This window comes from Pinus tabuliformis, chromosome 2_2 (genome assembly GCF_031772625.1).
Source record: "Pinus tabuliformis cultivar Carrire ecotype Pingquan chromosome 2_2, CPIR1, whole genome shotgun sequence".
NCBI lineage: Eukaryota > Viridiplantae > Streptophyta > Pinopsida > Pinales > Pinaceae > Pinus > Pinus tabuliformis.
Window position 1 is genome coordinate 590513135 of NC_142300.1, and position 18786 is coordinate 590531920.

Consider the following 18786-nt stretch of genomic DNA (forward strand, 5'->3'; position numbering starts at 1 on the left):
CCCAAAGCTAAAAAATAGATGAAATTTTCCCTTGTAAAATATTGTAATTTCATAGTTAATCTAGGTCGTACATTAGGTGGATGATCTGATGGTATAAGTTATGCTAATTTAGGGTTTTTTCCCCTAGAAGGTAACCCTAAGTTTATATGAGGGAATTGTATTGTGGTTTTGTATTATTGTTCTAAGCGAGAAGGAGAGAGGAGATTGTGTGATAGAGAAGAGAAAACTCAGATCTATTGTAGGTTGTATCTCTTCATTTTTCTGGATAATATAAAAGTAAGGACTAGTTGTTTCTTCATAGACGTAGACCAAATTGGGTGAACCACGTATATCTATGTCTCTCTTGTTTTATATGTTTCTGTTTTTTTTTTCTGTAATATCGTCTGTGTTTCATTGCTCCGTTAATTATTTTCTAACAATTGGTATCAGAGTTTGTTGGTGGAATTATAAGTATTCTAATTCCAACATTTAATTATCAAATTCAGGATTACAAGACTTAGAAATTCAAGCATAGGAAATGTAGGATTAGAGCCTATTCTAGCCTATGCTAACAACTAACACTAGAAAGAACTCATTACTAAGGATTATCACTCGTCACTGGACTGTGGGACTCTAATGTTCTTCATTTTTTAAACCACAATATTTCATTAACAATGTTTATGTGGTTTTATATATGTAGCCTATTTGGTCTAGATACTTCAGTGGTTTTAATCCAATAGTGATGAAAACACATTAAAATTACTACAAAAAAACAAAATTGTAGAAAATTAAATGTCGACAACTATAAGAAAAAGTGTGTGAGGAAAGTAAAGATAATAAGGCAATAAATTACAAGAAATGCATTAGAAAACTATAAAAAATAAATGTTAAGAACACTTAGAGATATATTGTAGGTTCTTATTCATTGTAGGAATGTTTTATCAAGTAGTTGCAAAGCTTCAGTCAATTAAAGAATCCTAAACTTCACATTACATATTTTTTAATACCATGTTCTAGTACAAAAATTAGTACCAAATTAAGTACAGAAAGGTTAGAATTTGAAATTCTGAATAAGTACTGAATTAAGTACGAAAATTCTATAAATTGAAATTCTCAATATTAAAACGTGTTAAGAAACCAATTTAAATTTGTTTGACTCTTAAGCTTGAGAAAAATTAATTTGATCATAATGCATTCTACTTAATATATATGAAAATAGAGCAATAAAGCTAATACTATGTGAAATACAAATCTAATGAAAAATTGAAAAGAAACATCAAATAAAATATGCAAACAAATGTTGAAAATAAGATCTTAATCTTGCACAAAGAAGAATCAATGGAATGGAATTCACTTTTTAAACCTAAAGAGAAGTACTACAAACTAAATTGAAAGAATGAAGGTGAATAGATCTGAGTTTTACCTAACATAAATTCATTGCAAAATAAAAATAAATTGCTAGATGTAAGACTGTATACAAAACACATGAGGCATAACAACACTTACCCACACTGAAGGGCCCTTTATGATAGGTTAGTGTTGCTAAGAAAACATCAAATCAATCTAAGAAGATGTACCACAATTTAGTAACCATCAATGCTTTATTCAAATCAAAAACTTTGTTACAAATCAGCTTCCTAAATCTCTCTAAAAACTAATCACTGATCTCTTCTATTACAATAATGAACAAACTCTTTTTATCTCCCCTTCTAGGCTTTATTTATACATAAAATCGATTAATGAAGGATAAGATCCAATCCCCTAAACTCATAAAACGAATTTACAACTTTAGAGGAAAATCACAAAACTCTGATTTTTGTGTAATTTTATACAAATTGGTGTTAAAGAACTAACCATGTATTCTTTACCATCATGTATTTTGGGAATGAGTTTATATGGAGCCTAAATTGTTATATTTTCAACAAAAACCTCTCTTGGAATTTCCAAATTCAATTCCATAGTCTCGCAAATCATGCATGAATTTGTCTGTTTAAATACTTTTTCCAATCTGGGTTTTGCAGAAATTTTGTACAAAACTGCTTCAAAGAACCAATTGTAACTTTCAAAAAGCATCAAATTTTTTAAAATGATTTGATATCCAAGTAAATTTATGTTGTGCAAAATCCCATGTTCCATATTATTGAGATTCGTCATCATATGCATGGAAATAGAGGTAGAACATGGAAATTTCAAAAATTGTTACATATTTTTGGTTGTAGCTTAAATCATGTGCTAGGATCCTACATGTGCGAGATGGGTATATTCCAAGGATTGTACTAGCATATTAGGCCCATGTGACACCTAATTTACCATGCTAGAGAAAATAAAACCATATTTTATAATTTCGAATTGTTTCCCTCCATTCGTCCAAGTGCATAATTAAGTACTGAACTATTGAACTGATACAGAGATAGAAATTTTCATAGTGGAACGTGATCCTTGGACACATAACCACATTAGTAAACTTTCATTTATAAAGCCATATTAAAAAGTCATTTAATTATTAAAAATATAAGAAATCATTAATAATTAACCACAAGGTATAATGAATGCATTTAGTAAAAATTGCTTATATAATACTTATGAAATATGTTGTAAGGGTATGAATATGGCTTATAAATGGAATGTTTGGATAGCTAATACGATAACATATCTAGGACCCAATATCTCCCCATGCCTAAGATGTTGCAAGCCCTCATGTAAACAAAATATGGACTAGGAAGGAATGATGCATGATATAAGGTAACAATGAAGATAATGGCTAAATAAATATGGACTTGGAAAATAGAATATGCATTAATGGATTTGGAAATGATGGTTTAAGAAAGTTGAAAAAATAGGAAGTGTTTAATCATCAATATTCCTTAAATTTTAATTACCTAAAGAGCCTTTAAACATATTTTATCTCAAGTATACCTTTCAGACTTTGATTTGTACTACAAGATGCAAAGGAAGTTGTATGAAGCTCAAGATAAAACAGAGTAAGGTTGAGGGTTTAGGATGATCTAGAAGATCTAGAATTGATGAGTTCCAGTTTGATATGTTGAAGGAAGATGAAGAGAATGTAATGAAGATGTTGAAAAGATCCCAACAACCACTCGCCCATGCATGAGGTTTTGCTTGTCATCATACAAACAAGGTGATGTACTGAAGAAGCGAGGAGGATTCCTAAGATGGCTCTAGTACAAAAAGGAACCTGGAAAACAAAACAATGAAACTAACGAGATCAATACTAAAAAAAAAAAATCATCTCATATTTATTAAAATGATGTTAAACTAACACAAAGAATAAAAGAAATTTCAGATCACTCACTACATATGATTTCATCGATCTTTAACTGTTTTGTGCTCAAGAAAAAGAAAATTTTTATAAATTTAAGGGGATCTCCTTCTTTGTAGGTAGCAGTAATTTTTTGATCACAACAAATGATGAACCAATGAAAAAACAGTAATTACTAAGCAAATCCCAAAATCTTATAGTTATCCAAATATTACAGATAAGCTTTGCAGTTCAGTTTTATTAATTATCTCTTATCATAGGTCTCACTTCTAAGGCTATTAAATCTTAGATATAGTATGAAAACCAATGATAGAGGACTCAAGGTTACCATACGGCCATTCTTTAGCAGAAAATTTATGGATTTGGTTTTTACCCTTGACTTCATCCACACATGCTTCCTTTTTATTGTAAAACTATAAAGTAATCATCATACGTGTAGACAAAATCCTTGGTTTGGTTGGCTTATTTAGGTAGAATGGCCCATTTCTTGCAAGCATCCATAGCCTTGATGGGTCTTACTAGTGATATCACAGGTCAATACCCAATGCTAACAGGCGACCATAGCATCGACGTGTTAACCTCTTAAACCTATTTTACATTGAAAGCTCTAGTCTCATGTTTCCTACCATCTTAGTTGTATATTATGGATATTGGTTTTGTAATTAGTAGATGGGGGGGAGGCTTCAAAAATCCCCTTAAAAGCATAGGATGACACCTTTTAGGGTGACTTAGATTACCTGCATAATGTCTTGGATACATAAGGTACTTACAAGTACTCAAAGGAATGAGCCATTTTTAATGTGAGATGGATGAGGCTGCCAAATAATAACCAAAAGGCACCCAAAGTCCTACTAATCATAGTTTCCATGTACGATTTCACTTTTAAAGTTGTGCTCCACCATGAGTACAGAGTTTAGTAACTCTTCTACAAGTCTTAATAAATACGTTCAAATATCATGCTTTGGTGTTATCGTTATAGTATTCAATATAAATTTTTCAATGGTATCATTGTATGGACCTCTTAACTTTGTTTTAATCCCCTTGCTATGCATTGGTAACTATCTTTTGAGCAATTGTTTTGTATTGGTAATTATAAATCTATATGAATAAGAGAAATGAAATTCCAAAAACAAAAGGTATATGAGCCATGAATAGTTTGGAATTATCATTTGATTCATCTTTTATGGAAAAATTGTTTATTCGATCATTTTCGTGAAACTCAAGTGTTAATGATAAAGCATGAATGCATCATTTTTAACAACTTAAGGAAAAATAAAGATATCTTCAAATACTCCCCTAAGTGTTCCATTCATTTGACAAAGATGTATTTTCCGCTTTTGAAAACATTCTTCTAGTATTTAAGCGTCCCCAAATGAACATGATCATTGAATCCTACTTTGTCTTGCAAAATAACGAATTGGTACCAAATTTTTGAGTACTAGTTAGATGAAATATGGTACCAGACAGTTGATATGTACAATGGACATCAAGGAGATTACCTTCACATAAAAGTCCAAACAAATTTGTCATAGCTTACTTTATTGAAAAGAAAAACTAGAAAAAAATATAACTATCAGTAAGAAATAATAAGTGGGAAAGCAATGTAATAGTTGAACCATGCTACTGTTTGAAATAAGATTAAGTGGTAAAATAGTATGTATTTGAAAGAAACCTCAGTAGAAATTTGTTATAGAAACATAGATCTCTTATTTTCAACTAGTTTATTTTTAGCTGTTAAATTCCCCACTTATGCAAAACAATGAGAACGATGTTGCACTATATTTTAGAGCTTAAGGTAACTATTATATGCATCAATTATTTATTTATTTATTATACTCTATCTAAGAAAAATAAATTCTTCTCCTCAAGTATATGAGTATTTCTGATGTAACCATGTGCGTAACAGGTATACAAATGCATTCATACTCAATTTTAGAATATAATCTTCTATACATACCTGAGTATGAAGATCCAACTGTTTTAATGATGATGTCAAGAAGTAAGGAAGAGTGAATGAGTGGTATGGCCTTATAATTGCTTGAAACCAACTTTCAATAAAATTAAAATGATCATGTTTTACCTCTTTATTTGGCTCATTTAGTATATCCTCTTTTACCGTGTCATGCGGATCTTCTAGAGTTAGATCATTATCCTCTTATGTGCTCAGAGGATCCACAGATAGGCAAGTCAAAAATTCTTCAACCTCATGTTCTAATGGTTTCTCTCCATTGGATGTGGTCCATGATTCTTTAGTTTCTTCAACAAAATTACAAGGGTGAATATCTTCCTATGGATGTGGCTCATGGATTTTTTGTTCTTCTATCACTTCTGGAGAGGCAAATAAGTTCTTGACTACTGCCAAGATTTGTTATTGTTGATAAGCAGAGATCCCAGCTGCTACTAGTATTTGAGAGAGTTCTCCCAAAATCTTGATCATCCTCGAATACTCCTTTGCTAGTTTCCAATCCATGTCATGCACATGGATTAGTGTATGGATTTCTTATTTAAAATCCTCAATAAATAAGAATAAAACACACTTAAACAAATCCAAGAAAACCATTCATGTACTCGAAGCACCACAGTGCTACTAGGATCCTGTTGTCACCAAGTTATTTGCTCACACAAGTTAGGCTTCTCTTCTTTTCATGAATCAATATCAAGGAAAACACACTTGAAAAGGAAAGGAAAGAAAAATGAGGCTTGGGATCCTACCTTTAACTCTACGCATATGAAAGAGAAACTAGAAAATCAATTAGAGACAACTAGACTTTGGAGCGACCCCAAACCAAAGCAGATGCATGGCTCTTCCCTCACATCTTATCATCTTTCTCCACCTTTTAGTTACCTTGCAACTAAGATCATGCAGCAAACTTGTGAAAGAAACTATGTTTTAATCCCTTTAGCACCTCCTCGGCAACGATGCCAAAAATTTTGGTGGAATTATATGTATTCTGAGTCCAACATTTAATTATGGAATCCAAGATCATAAGACTTGGAGATGCAAGAACAAGAAATGCAGGATTAGGGCCTATTCTATCTTATGCTCTCGACTAACATTAGAAAGAACTAATTACTAAGGATTAACACGTGTCACTCAACTATGGGACTATAATGTTTATCATGTTTTAAACCACAATATTTTATTAACAATGTTCATGTGGTTTTATATATGTAGTTTATTAGGTCTTGAGACTTCAATGATTTTAATCCTGTAGTGATGAAATCCCATTAAACATACTATAGAAAAGCAAATGCCGAAAACTATAAGCAAAAGTGTGTGAGGCAAGTAAAGAAAACAAGGCAATAAACTACAAGAAATGCATTAACAAACTATCAAAAATAAATGCTAAGCAAGCTTAGAGATATATTGTAGGTTCTTATTTGCTATAGGAATATTTTATCAAGTATTTGCAAAGCTTCAATCAATTAAAGAATCTTAAACTACAAATTACATAATTTTTAATACCCTATTTCAGTACATAACTTAGTACCAAATTAAGTACAGAAATGTTGGAATTTGAAATTCTGAGTAAGTACCGAATTAAGTACGGAAATTTTGTAAATTGAAAATCTGAATATTAAAACATGTTAAGAAACCAATTTAAATTTTTTTGACTCTTAAGCCTGAGAAAAATCAATTTGATCATAATTTGAATTCTACTTAATAGATCTAAAAATAGAGAAATAAATCTAATACTATGTGAAGTACAAATCTAATGAAAAATTGAAAAGAAACATCAAATAAAATATGCAATCAAATGTTGAAAATAAGATCTTAATCCTGCACAAAGAAGAATCAATGGAATGGAATTCACTTCTTAAACCTAAAGAGAAGTATTACAAACTAAATTGAAAGCATGAAAGTGAATAGATATGAGTTTTATCTAACATAAATTCATTGCAAAATAAAACTAAATTGCTAGATGTAAGACTAATCTACAAAACACATGAGGCATATCAACACTTACCCACACTCAAGGGGCCCTTCCCAGGAGGTTAGTGCTGCTCAGAAAATCTCAAGTCAAGCTAAGAAGATGTACAACAATTCAACAACCATCACTTCTTTATTCACATCAAAAAATCGGTTACAAATCAACTCTCTAAATCTCTCCAAAAACTAATCATTGATCTCTTCTATTACAATAATGAACAGCCTCCTTTCCTCTTCCCTTTGACGCTTTATTTATCCATAAATTACATTGAGGAAGGATAATATCCAATCCCCTAAACCCACAAAATGAATTTACAACATTGGAGGAAAATCTCAAAACTTTAATTTTTGTGTAATTGTATACAAATTGGTGTTGAAGAGCCAACCATATCTTCTTGACCATGATTTATTTTGGGGAGATATTGATATGGAGTCTAGCTTGTTATATTCTTAACAAAAGTCTCTCTTGTAATTTCCTGATTCAATTCCATAGCCTTGAAAATCATGCATGAATTTGACTACCTAGATATGTTTGCCAATCTAGGTTTTGCAGAAATTTTGTACAAAATTGCTTCAAAGAACCATCTGTATATTTCAAACTGTATAGATTTTTTAGAAATGGTTAGAGATTCAAGTAAATTTTTATAGTTTGAAAAAATCAAGTTCCATATTCTTGATATCCTCCATCATATGCATGGAAATCGAGGTAAACATGGCAGTTTCAAAATTGTTACATATTTTTTGTTGTAGCTTAAATCATGTGCTAAGATCCCACACGTGTGAGATAGGTATATTACAATGATTTTACCAGCATATTAGGCCCATGTGGCACCTAATTTACCATGCTAGAGAAAAGAAAACCATATTTTATAATTTTGAATTTTTTCGCTCCATTCGTGAAAGTGCATAATTAAGTACCGAACTGCTGAACTGATACAGAGATAGAAATTTGTGTAGTGGAACATGCTCCTTGGCCACATAAACACATTAGTAAACCATCATTGATAAAGCCATATTAAAAGCTTATTTAATCATTAAAAATACAAAAAATCATTAATAATTAACCACAAGGCAAAGTGAATGCATTTAGTGAAAATTGGTAATATAATAGTTATGAAATATGTTGTAAGGGTATGAATATGGCTTGTAAATGAAAGGTTTGGATAGCTAATACAATAACATATCTAGGACCCAACAGAGTCGAAGGTCTATTTGGGTGATAAACTCAGAGGGAACAAGGGTTCTTGGTTCCAGTGGGAGTAATGGAGGGAGATGGTAGGTTTAGGGTCGATAAATTTAATGACCAAAACTACCAATTCTAGCAGATGCAGATGGAAGATTATCCATATCAGAAATATTTGTGCCTACCATTAAGTGGAAAATTAAAGAAACCGATGAGTATGGCAGAAGAAGAATTGGATCTTCTCGACAAAAATTCATTATGAACAATACAGTTGTGTATGAGAGCATCGGTGGCATTCAACATTTCAAAGGAAACCACAACAAAAGGTTTAATGATGACATCGGCCAAACTATATAAAAAACTCTTAGCCTCAAATACGGTATTTCTTATGAAGTGTCTATTTAATATGAAGATGTTAGAAGGTGGATCTGTTGTTGATTATTTAAATGAATTTAGCATGGTTACCAGTAAGCTAAGTTCTGTACGGGTAAATTTTGATTATGAAGTTAGGACTTTGTGATTTATGTGCTCATTTCTAGAAATTTGGAATGGCTTAGTTATATCTATTAATAACTTTGTCTCTATATCTAGTACTTTAAAGTTTGATGATGTTGTTGGTGCCATCCTTAGCGAGGAAATGCGAAGGAAAAGCTCTAGTGAGACATCAGGTAATGCTTTGACTTTAGAGACAAGGGGAAGAAAAATGGAAAGGGGAAGGAGCCCAGGAAATCACAGTAATTCAAGAAAAGGCATATCCAAATCTAGATTAGGGATATTGTGTTAGAAATGTGGGAATAAAGGACACCTAAAGAAAGACTGCAAATATCAGAAGGGAAAAGAAGGAGATGGACAAAAAGAGAACAATCATGAAGCAAATGTGACAGGTGATATGTTTCAAGATACTTTGATTCTTTCATTAGAGAATATTATTGATGCCTGGGCGGTAGATTCTGAGGCTTCATTCCATGCCACACCTCATAGGAAACATTTTCATGACTATGTTCAAGGAGATTTTGAACAGCTTCATTTGGGTGATGATAAACCCAATAAAATCATTGAAATGGGTAAGGTTTTCCTAAAGAAACAAAATGGAATCCAATGTCTACTCAAAGAGGTAAGGCATGTTCCAAATCTAAAGAAAAATCTAATTTCAATAGGGAAGTTAGGTGGTGAAGGTTGTGTAAATACATTCACAAACATAACCTGGAAGGTCACTAAAGGAGCCATCATAATAGCAAAAGGATAAAAGGTTGGTACATTGTATTTATGCAATGGTATGTCTAATTTTGTTAATGCTTTAACCTCAACATGAGTAGATACAACAGTGTGGAATCATGGGCTCAGGCACATGAGTGAGAAAGGGATGTGGATTCTTCACTCAAGAAATTTGTTGCCATATTTCAAGCATGTTGATTTGGATTTCTGTGAAAATTGTGTTTATGGAACATATGAGAGTCATATTTCTCAAAGTTGGGAAGGAAAAGAAGAATGAAAAATTAGAGCTTGTGTATATAGATGTATGGGGACCTATTCATGTATCATCTCTCGATGGATCTCACTACCTTTATTGATGATGCGAATAGGAAAAATTGGATTTATTATATTCAAAATAAATGTGATGTATTTGATACTTTAAAGAAATGGAAATCTTTTGTTGAGAATGAGATAGGAAAGAAGTTGAAGTGTTTCAAACCAGACAATGGAGGTGAATACTGCAACAAACAGCTTAATAACTATTATTCAAAGCATGGAATTCGTAGAGAGAAGACAGTTCCAGGAACACCACAAGAAAATGGTGTGTCAGAAAGGATGAATAAGACAATCATGCAGCATGCATGAGATTGCATGTAGGATTTTCCTTACAATTTTGGGAAGATGTTGTAGATACTATTGTTTATCTAATAAATAGAGGGCCTTCAAGTTCCTTGGATGGTGGTATTCCAGAGGAGGTATGAACAAGTAAAGAGGTAAAATACTCATTTTTAATGACTTTCAGTTGCGAAGCCTGATGAGCCTCAGTATTGCAACATGAATTTTTCAACTCCCAAGGCTACCAACTTTAATTATCAACCCAGGGTTCGTGAAAACTAAAGAGGCATTAGAATTATATGTGCAACATACAATGTGTCCTTCTTTCGTTGTCATGATGTAATGGAGCGAATGTAATGAAATCAAATCCTAAACTAATTGAATAAATGGGAGTGTTACTTTGAAAAGAAATTAATCCTAGGCAAGAACAACAATTTGTAATTGAAATCCTAAGAGCATGAATTCAAATAAATAGGCCTAATCTACATTGTAAAGCGGCATGTCCTAATTGGTGTTTTATTCTTCCTCAATCATGTATTTAGAGAATAGGGGTTATGATTCAACCCTAAGGGACAAAAACCAATCTTTTTGAGCAAATTTGATCCAGTTCACATGTGCTAGAAGAATGTTACAGGAAGTTACGATATTTTCTACAGGAAGATACAATTCACCAAATGGCCAAGTAAATAAAATAAAAACTAGACGGGATAATTTTTTTTATTTAATAGGATTTATTAGGTCTCCATACCAAGTGGAATCACTCAAAAATACCCATGTTAACACATGATAAAAAATAGCAAAATATTACTAGTCTAAAATCTAGAAATTTGAGAACTAGTGAGCTACTTAATCTATCAAATGACTAACCTAATAAAGTGTAAATGAAATGGGGTAAATTTTTTTATTAACTTGACTTTCTTTATGATATAATTCAAGTGTAATAAACTTGATTTAAACTGATTAGAATGTTCTAAAAAATATTAGAAAATTACTACTATTTTCCACAAGGGACTTCCAGAAATTTAGATTTAGGAATAAGCAAACTAACCCTAGTATCTCAATGATTACTATGACCTTCCAAAGTTGTTCCAAGGATGAAATCATGTTTTTGACTCTACAAAAGAAATTATTTCAACCATTTAACACAATCCTACAACAAGAAATCATCAATACTAAATGCAGAAATAGGAAAAAACAAGAACAAGAGATACATGTGAATAAGAAGTGAAAAGAAGAAAAGTAAATTATACAAAAGGGATCTTGATCTAGGTGGATGTTGGTGGCCACCCACCTATCCCACTTGGACCCCCACAACTGTCTCTTTTAATTTTTCAATTTCCTTAATTATAGCACAATTCACTACTGTGTATTTCATCTTCCGGATTCATCGCATTAGGTTTGTTTAGATCGACGTTTCAAACCAGCTATGGTGGTTCATCTTTAGGATAATAAACGTCGATCTGAACAAACCTAATACGATGAATCCAGAAGATGAAATACATAATTATGAAGATCGCAAAAGCCTAAAAGATAAAACAATTCACTATTTTTAGCAGTTTTTTGGGTCCTGAACTTCCGGCGTTGTTTTGAGGTCCTAAACAACGTTTTTTTTGGGAAATCTGGGAACAACATGGGTCCGTGAGCTAATTATTGTCTTCCCAAAGTTGTAGTGCTTGGATAGATCTTTATAATGAGCTATTTTGTGTGTCAAACGGAGATCGTAAGCGAAAGTTATGGCCCCGGGAAGTTGTTGTACCAATTTACCCGAAACGGGGCCCATAGTTTGGCATTTCATCTCCTATGGTTAGGTTTTTGGATGTTTAGGGTTTTCCATTGTTTCTCAAAAACAAATAGGCCTTCAAGCTTCATTGTAACATAGTTCAGAGGCATGTAGCCGCCACATCTCTTCTCAAATATAAGCTAGCATCACCCTAGCTAGTTTATTTCCATTTCTGTTTGCAAGCATATTTCAGTATTTTACATTAATGAAATGAAGTATTATTTCCATTGCATCTCTGTGTTTATGGTTATATCTATAATTTGTTGTGTTCCTATTTAAATCCAGATCAGTAGTATCAGAGCGGTCTGCTTTTTCTCTATTTTTCTTTGCATGTCCCCAACGAGGTCAGGATATAAGGAGTTAGGGCTTGAACTGGTTGAACCTTTGCAAGACTAGCCTCGCAAACCTCGATGGCCTCCCATGGCGAATGAAAAGAAAGCTGAGGGGATAGGAGATCCTATGAAAATCTTACTCGAAGAAGCCCTTGAGTGACAAAGGAATGTGATGATGAAAAACTTTACCCAAATCCTTCAGGGGCTACCCAGAGGCCACGCATCGGCTTCCAACAGCTGCTCTGGAAACACCACACCCTTTAATGTACAAGTTAATTTTGAAATCCCCATATTCGAGGGTCAAATAGGCACAGATATTGTAGATAAATGGTTAAATCTGCTAGAAGGGTATTTTTCTATTCATGATTTTTTCAGTTGGGAAAAGATTATTTTCGCTCTTCTCAAAGCAGCCCCGACATCAAGGACTGGTGGGAAACTTACTGCGAGCAGAAGGATGAAAGTACAGGCTCACTATTTTCAGCTGCACCCACTTGGAATTCATTCTAGGATGCCATCAAGGAGCAGTACTACCCTGTCAAAAGCTATGAGGACAAATACATAAAGTGGACCACGCTATGCCAGGGAAGGTACCAAGATGTGCTGGAGTTCAAAAACATTTTTCATACCCTTCACACATAGTTGGGTATCAAGGACTTTGAGTTGCATTTGCTACTCAAATACCATGGCTTCCTACACAGATACATCCAGGACGAGATGGAGTTCTTGAACATCTCCTCGCTAGGCACGACGTACTAATACGCTGTCAAAATTGAGCATAAGTTTAAAAAAAAGAAGCGAGAATTTGGATTTGCAAATCCGAAGACCGAAGGACAAAGCGAGGGTAGGGTGACCCAAGACAACCCATCAAAGCTGCAAGAAAAGAACAACACCAGGAAGTCGAATAAGGACACAGGAAAGTGGTGTGAGTTCCATAAGAGCTGCACTCACAACACAAGTGAGTGTCGGACCAAGCAGTTGCTGCTGGCCGAGTTGAAGGCTTCAGAATCAGATGCATGTTCTGAACCTGAGTCAAAACCTGACAAGGCGAATGGCAAAGGGAAGCAGATCATTGATGCAGAGCCCAATGCCTTTATTGCCACTGCCAAAATCTAGAATAATGAGCCTGAAGATCCAGAGGAGGGGGAGCATCTTTTCCACTCACAGATGTTGGTGAAGGGTTCACCGCTGCAATTCATTGTTGATAGTGGGAGCCAAGAAAACCTCATTTCAGTAGAGGTCGTGAAGCGGTTGGGCCTCTCGACTACACCATGCCTGCAGCCGTATAGTATCGGGTGGCTTCACCAAGGATGAGATCTCTGAGTTCGCCAGCAGTGCCACCTTCCGTACAGCATCAAACCCTTCACAGATGATGTATTGTGTGACATTGCGACTTTGGATGTTTTTAATGTATTATTAGGCCAGCGATACTTATGGAGGTGACATGCTGTGTATGAGTCAAGGCCTCATGTCGTTATTATTTCTTTGTGTAATTCATTATACATGATACCGGAGGTAGCCCCACCTACCGCCTCTGCTAAGAAATGCAGCAAGATCATCTCCCAGACTAGGAAATTCATTTTATGTTTGGTTCACTCCCAAATTAAGGGGAAGATCATCGCCACATCCATGACCCCTACGAAGGGTTCCTCCATGCAGCAGCAGCAGCAGATGGATATTGTCATGAAAGAACACAGGAACAAATTCTCCTCACCAACAGGGCTACCGTTGCACTATTAGGTCAAGCATTCATTTGATCTGACTCCCAGAGCACCTCTACCCAACGAGCCAATATATCACCACTCCATTCTGAAAAATGGCAAGTACAAGAAGCAACATGGTCCTTACACTAGTACCAAGGTTGTGGGGAACAATGCTTTGGAGCACAACATTCCCCCATTCCTTCGCTTGCACTGAGTGTTCAATATGGACCACCCTCTACCATGCTTCCCACCATTACTGGACACATCAAAGATTGCAGAACAGCTCACCAAGGACCAAGTCCAGCACATGGAGGAACTCAATGTAATGGGGACCATTGCCTCCTAAGGGGGGAGGAATGATCCAGGTGGATTTTGTTGGCCACCCACTTGGACCCCCACGATAGTCTCTTTCAGTTTTTCTGTTTCCTTAATTGTAGCACAATTTACTATTTTTAGCAGTTTTTTGGGTCCTGAACTTCTGGAGCCGTTTTGAGGGCCTAAACAACGTTTCTTGGGAAATCTGGGAGTAACATGGTTCCATGGACCAATTATGTTCTTCCCAAAGTTGTAGTCCTCGGATAGATATTTCTAACGAGATATTGTGTGCGTCAAATGGAGATCGTATGCCAAAGTTACAACCCCAAGAAGTTGATGTATCAATTTACCCGAAACGGGGCCCATAGTTTGGTGTTTCAACTCCTAGGGTTAGGTTTTTGGATGTTTAGGGTTTTCCATTGTTTCTCAATAATAAATATACCTTTGAGGCTCATTTTAACACAGTTCAAAGTCATGTAGCTACCACATCTCTTCTCAGAGATAAGCTCCCATCACCCTAGCTGGTTTATTTCCATTTCTGTTTGTAAGCATATTTCAATTTTACATTAATGAAATGAAGTATTATTTCTGCTACATCTTTGTGTTTATGGTTATCTCTATAATTTGTTGTGTTCCTGTTTAAGTCCAGATCAGCTCTGAGGCTCCTAAGATGGCCAAGCCCAAGGAAACTCGGATTTCTATGAAGGAGACCAAGATTTAGAAGCTGAAAATGGCACCAAACTTCATTATTCCCATCAATACATTTACATCCCTGCAAGATATGAAAGTGGAGTGGAAAAAATATAAGTTTTCTCCACAAGAAGCCTAAGAAAATCCCCTTAGGAGGAAGTGTTCCCCTCTAAAATCCCTCAAATAGTGGATTTGGTTCCCAACACTAGGAATATGCATTAAATGACATGGAACACATTCCTATATTTTCTAAATCATTGGAGATCCATAATTTGTGCAATAATTTCATAATATCTTGTTGATTTCTTATCCAATATTGATCCTCTTGTAGTAGGGAGAAGGTCTCTAAATTATCTCCTCCTCCAAATCCTCATAATCCGCCCAATATTCTCACAATATTCTACAAAAATAAATAATATTAGGCACAAATATGAAATCATCTCTAAACCTTCCTAATGAACATATTAAAGCTAAAAAGTAATTATTATGTGTAGAAGGAGAGGTTTAATATAGCCTTCATGTACCTAAGAAATGTTAGATGGGCCTTAACTTTTGTCTAATTTGGAGGCCCATCATACCCCCCTACTGACATTGTTGCTCATCCTCTAAGTAACCTATCCACCCTCCTTTCCATGTTTTTCTTCATGTATGCTAACATGTTTCATGTTTTGTTTGATGTTCTATTTGATGCTCTTTCCGTTGCTCTTCTTCCTACTACCTTTTTCCCCTATCTCAGTTTTCCACGAAAGCCCTAATGTAGGTTGATCCTACTTCTTTCTCTTAGGTGATTCTTCAACTATAATAAGTTTTATTTTTTAGGGAAACACCTTGCTTTTGGTACATATTCGTGGTCACTTAGATCTTGTCAATTTACTGCAAACTCAAGTGCAATCCCATCAACATACCCCCTTACCTTTTGTTTGCACACTTTCCATTTCCTTCGAATATATCCTTCCTTCTCAAGGCTCTAGTGGTTGGTCTGGGTCAAATTTTCCTTCCTGTAACACTCTGTTAGCTTCCTGTAGAAATTTCTCAGCCTTGCTGTAGTGTTACAGGATCTTCCTATAGCAATTATAGTCTTCCTGTAGCAATCCAGAGAGGGGTATAAATTTGATGTTTGAGCTAGTAGGATGGTGGAGAGTGGTGATTACATGATATGCACACAACCTGAATCCTGTAAACTAATATTTGCATGCCAAGAGGTGGTGGGTCCACCTTTTATTTCTTTTATTTCTTTTATTTTTTTATTTTTTTCCTTTTTTCTTTGTTGTTTTTTCCATTATTTTTTGTTTTCAACTTTTCTCTATTTTTTCATTGCATGCAAAATAAATTCAAAGTTCTTCGTGTTAATTGAGTTTTCCCTCACCTACCCCTCTGCACTCCTTGTATTCCATCATGACTAAATGATTACATCCCACTTTCTCAGGTCTTGTCTTGTTCCTCTCTACGCATGTGGGTGTGTTGGCGAAAAGGTGAAGTTATTTGCTAGCTAAGGTCGAGGTTTCTTTGCTACTCATTTTGGCTAGAAAAAAAAATTTCCTTCATACGCTTGCAAATTTTTTCAAGCTAAAATAAGTTCATAAGAAATTTTTAGAGGATTTCATACCTAAGCCTTACCCTTGATGTGTTTTTGTAGGTGATATTGAGGCTGTTGATATGACTATTGAAGCTGCCTTTGGTGGTTCTGAAGTTGCATGTGATAATATGTTGGAGGTCCTCTAGGTTTTCTTACTATTTGTGTTTCTTTGCTCCTGATATTCTCCTAATGTGAGCATTGTAGCTACTCATATATTATTTCTAAACAGAGGTAAGGTTCTTGTCTATGTCTTCTAAACTAGATTCCACCTTGAGTGATGATGTTCCTGTGTGTGTAGGTGTTTCTCTCGTGAATGCGATACATCTATTGGTGGAGTGATTTTTTGAGGGTAATGAGTCCCTTCTTGGGTGCAGACATTGCTCCCTCATGCTTCCTATTGGTGGGGAGAAAAATAAATATCGTAGCTTCTTTTCACTGCACATGTTTCTACAAGAGGAGTTTCTTCCTGTACCAACCTTTTGATCCTTTATTTTAGTCTTCATTTGGCATGGTGGTGTTGAGGGGAGTGATTAAAATCCATGTAAATAGGGTTGGATTCATATGCAGGTAATGTGAAGAATGGAAAATGGAGAACAATGCTCTATGTGTGTGTTCTTTAGGCAAGACGGGGTGAACATTTTGAGCAAGTTTAGGTGAAATGCAGTGGATGAGTGATGAAAGTGGTGTTGGGGGGCCTCTCTCAACCTTACCTAAAAAATAGATGACCTTTTGACCCCTTTCTCCAATCGGATTTCCTCCTATAGCTTCTTCCCAGCCTTCCTGTAGCAATTTAGAACTTCCTGTAGCATTTGAGGACAACCTCTTGTAGAAAATTTATTTTAGGCATATCTCTGAAATGGAATTCTCAATTGACCTAAAATTTGGTGAGAATGTTTCCATCATCCCTATGCATCTCCCCATTAAACATCTTAACCAATGGATGCATGAATCTCGAGAAAATTTAAAAATGGATGTAGGTGATGGAGGTCAATTTCTCAAAATGTGTGCACCAAAATTTTCTGAAATTGATTGGGCAAGTTACCATCATCCATATGCATCTCCACATGAAATAGATCAGAAAATGGATGCACGGTTTTCAAGATGTCATAAAAAACAAAAATAAAATATTCTCTGTTTATTTTGGCTTCTTGTAGCAAAACAGAGCCCTCCTGTAGAATTTTAGGACAGTGAGGAAAATGAATGGGAAAAGCTTAGGAATGATGGGTGGATGGTAGAAATAGATGAGGGTGATGGATTAGTATGACCTTGGTCCTGTTGGAGCATCTTGGCAAAGAAGGACAAAGTCCAAGTTTGACTTCTTTTGACTAGATTTTTGACCAACTTTTTCTTTTGGTGTTGAAGTGTTCTTGTTACTTGAAAAGGTTGGAGAGTACCCGCATTCATCAGAGAGAGATACATGGAACGAATAAATTTTTTCAGTTTTTTCATTTTTTTCTTTTAGGCCTACTAGCTATCTCAATGAGGTTTTCAACTAATAGGTCTTCCTAGGTGCCTCAAAGGAGGTTTTCACCTAGGATCTTTTCTTTTTCTCATTTTTCTCTTTTTCCAACCCATTGACTGCCTCATGGAGGTTTTCAATCAATGATTCAATCTCAGGAACCTCAAAGGAGGTTTTCACATGAGATTTCGCTTTTCCTCTAATTTTTTCATTTAGTTATTTATTTTTCTATCCTACTCTACTTGAAAAAACAAAATCATTTTCAAGTGTAGGAATACTTCCAATGGAGCCACTTGTGTAACAAGATGACAAATGAAATCGTTTGTAGGCTCAAAACATATGTTTTAACATGTACCTGAATGCGAGATACCAACGGATTTGACTAAAATGAGATAAAAAATTGTTGAAGAAGAGTTTGTTGCTGCAACTTAACAATTTTATGGAACCATATTCCAATATAGTTGTGATGCCCTTGGTCCACTTGCTGATTTGGATCATCTTGGATGTCTTCTTCTTCCATGAAATTCAGATCTTCTTCTTTTTTTTATTATTATCTTGAACACATAGAGGATCTAATGGTGAACATGATGTAATTTCCTCAATCTATGATTCTGATGTCTTCTCTCCATCAATTGTAGCCCATGATCCTTTGGTCTCTTCATTTGAATCTTCTTCTTCTGGATGTTGTCCTTCAATGACATCAATAAAATCTTATTTTTTTCAATACCTTTCCTGATCTAAGATGAATACCA